Genomic DNA, 3543 nt, shown 5'->3' on the forward strand with positions numbered 1-3543 from the left:
AAAAACAGCCGGAGCCTAACCGCTGCTTGGAGAGTAGTCTTGCCCATTGTTCCAAATAAAAGTATAAAGAAAGTGCAAGATAGCGAAAGGAAATTTTCTTAAGATTATTGAGGCGTCTTGTTGAAGATGAAGAAAGGTTGAGAAAGAGGTTGCGTTACTTGATACTATAGTATACTAGTACTTCCACTTTCATTGTCTACTACGACCTACTACGAGGTGGGAGGGTTGATGGGTGTTGTTACTGTAACGTTAGTGTTTCTGATGTACTTTCGGTCGTTCACAAGCTCAAACAAACAAAAAATCGTGTTCTCAAAAAGGCTTTCGATTTGGTATTATTCAATTATTTAATCTCCCTGGTCGAAACGAATCCATGGTCGACGAAACGGCATACAGTAAATATCAAATCCGCTAAGTGCCCCTTCTTAGTTCTCCCATTACCCCCAGAAACTAATTCATATAGGACAGATAGATTTGTATACATATAAAGATTTGTATCGAACCGCCAACATATCAAGCTTACTTTGTGACCTAGTTCTTAATAAGCTTGGAGGGGCGTGCTTGCGTAGATAGATAATTGTGGTTATTGAGATCAGATATGAAAGTGATTGAAATCACATGTGAAAGTGAACTGAAAGCCGACATCTTACAATGATAACCTCGAAATTGCAAAGGGGCCTATTATCCTGAAAGTAGCACCTGATTAGTGACCGTTCGAATGGTTTCAATATTGTAATAATGTCTGAGCATATGGCAGACTAAGACCTCTCAAATAGCATGTCTGATCTTTCTAAGCGGCGAGTTAGTATGATAAAAGGCTACAGCGCCGCTAGGATGAATTGATATTCACGGCGTGGTTTTGGCTTCGTGGCTTGTCGTCTTAAGCGTCGAGGCATCTTAATTTGTGCATTTCTTCCAACCTAGAGATGGTCAGCTGGTAGATTAAGTACTTTCATTAGAAGAGAATTTCATATTGGATTTGTATGAACCCAAGCGAAAACGCGCGCAAACCTTCGTGTTGAAAGTGCAAAATGAAGGATAGAACACACATGTGTTTACGCTAGAATTACAAGCATTTCTAGGATAAAAGAAGGCACGTTTCTTAACTCTAGAAATAAAAGAATTTCTAAAATAAAACAAGACACATTTCTGTAGACTAGAAATAAAAGAATTTATAGCATAAAAGAAGGCATATTTCTTTACACTAGAAATAAATGAAGTTCTAGAATAAAACAAGGCCCATTTTGTTACATTAGACATAAAAAATTCCTAGAATAAAAAAGACACATTTCTTGACACGAGAAATAAAAGAATAGCTAGAATAGCGCTAGCAGAAGGCACATTTCTTTACACTTACCAGGATTCCGACCTCTTTGGGTTAAACCCTAACTACGTAAATCGTATATCAGAGGCTTTGCTTACTCCACGGAATTATTATTTTTCCGGTGCACAGATAGAGAGATTTTATCTCACTATCTTTCTTTAGACACAGATGAAAAGGGCCTTCCGTTCATTATCTTCTAATAACAAACGCATGACTGATACCGAAAGAATTCATCCGTATATATATATAGTGAACTCACAATCTGCGATAACTGTGTGTCAACTTTTTAACACAGTTTAAGTCAGGTCATATTATACACTAGAAATGGCCGACTGTTTTCAGCACAAATATTTAGAGAGTTTTTCTCAGGAATTTCGCATTCCGTCAGAAGGGAAGGAAGGCCTACCCCACAGACAGAAGTCCCGTATCTACGTACTAATTGCGTTACTGACACCGCCATACCTTCATTGACGTCACATTGGCGCCCACCAAAGTTGAAGACGACAGCTGTAACTTATTTATGTAGTGATCTGTACTGATTGAAGACTGGAAGAGCGGAGCCAGTTAAGACTTGATGTGGACCTATAAATACGGAGCTGCCTCTGTGTTGTCTCAGTCCCTGTTGAGTTGAATCCGGTGCTTCTTACTCACACGTACATACAGTGTCCCTCAGACGGTTTCACAGGCTAGGCACAAGACGACAAGCACAACACGGTAAGGTAAAGCTACATGTGTTGTAATGTCGTATGACCTTTTATATTTGTTGAATATGGGGCCTTCGCATTAGGTATTAGCTAGCATTACGTATTGTTGATATACGCTGCAGTTGTGTGCGTGGCTTTGCAAACTTAGCAGTGACGTTTTTTACAAGGCAATGCCAATGAGGATATGTCGACTACGAAGAGTAGTTTTAATACATGTAACGTTACATGTACATATGGTATAAGGTGCATATAGCAATCTAGGGTCAGCTGCAGATTACGTCATTGTATCAGCGCTATTGTAGCAAAAGCCCGAAAGTACATCCTCAGTACCGCATGTCAAGGTACAAGGTATCGTTCTTTGTAGGTGTCCACTTTGTCGGTTGAATATTTCTCTCTTGTGTTGCAACGTCTTCTCGTCATGCTACACTGACGTGTCATTTGGTATGACTGACTGTATCATAGTGTGATATACTTGCATACTTTTCATTTCGCTATCCATAACTGCATTGAAAAAGGCCTACCATTTATCAATGCCAGTGGATCAAGGAGGGATGATAATGAACAGAAGATGATACAAAAATGTAGCTATGCCTTGACGTAAAACAGTACACGTCGTTATCATACTGAATTACTTTATGAGGATTACTCGCTCTATTTTGCTGTCTTTGAAGTTTTAGAGACTCAGAGAAAGTATAAAACTCTCTCTTGACAGTTGCAATGACGCAAGTACCCACAAATTAAATGCGTAGATCTGTCACTGCAATGCATGGATGTCCATAACATGAATGTCTGCCAAGACCATGTGGTTAAGAGATCTCCACCTAGCCTTGATACCAGACTGTTTTCAGGGCCTACACAGGCCACTTGACGTATGCGACAGATATTGGGATCGAACGGGGGTGTGGTGTGTCTGGAATCCAGGGTAGGCTAGACTGAAAAGTCTTTAGAAATCTCCCACTGATCATCGCAGATCCTCAAGAATATGGAGTATCTATCGGAATGGAAAGTTTTGAATCTTTTAAATCTCTAGGGACATCGAAGAGATAGCTTGGAAGCCACACTGTTTCCATGACTCTCACAGATCTGATTCTGGGACAGTAATAATAATAATATGATAATTCAAAGGTTCTTGATGGATGTCATGTGTGGATGTTGGCACATTGACGCACCAAATCCGTAGTGTGTTTTTGGCACACATTTAGACACATAAGCCGAAGAGGCTCGGTGGGCGTCGCCCTACCGTAAGGGAAAGTTGTGGGAAGCACCTTTCCCAAGGCCACAACGTTGGAGCATGGTAGTATCGAACTCGGACCTCTTGGTTTTGAACCCAACGCGTCACGCCATACCAACGCCACCAGGGTCAAACGTACCCTAAGGCTGAAAGTCCTTGTCGGAATAACTGACCGGACATAAAAGTGCTTATCTATTTCTGTTGATTTTATTTGGGGGGGGGCGGAGGTGTAGCCTGAGTATCATCCTCCGTAGTAACCGCTGGCTCACGACTTCGCTGCAAATCCG

Source organism: Branchiostoma floridae, chromosome 6, assembly GCF_000003815.2.
Source record: "Branchiostoma floridae strain S238N-H82 chromosome 6, Bfl_VNyyK, whole genome shotgun sequence".
In the NCBI taxonomy this organism is placed as follows: Eukaryota; Metazoa; Chordata; class Leptocardii; order Amphioxiformes; family Branchiostomatidae; genus Branchiostoma; species Branchiostoma floridae.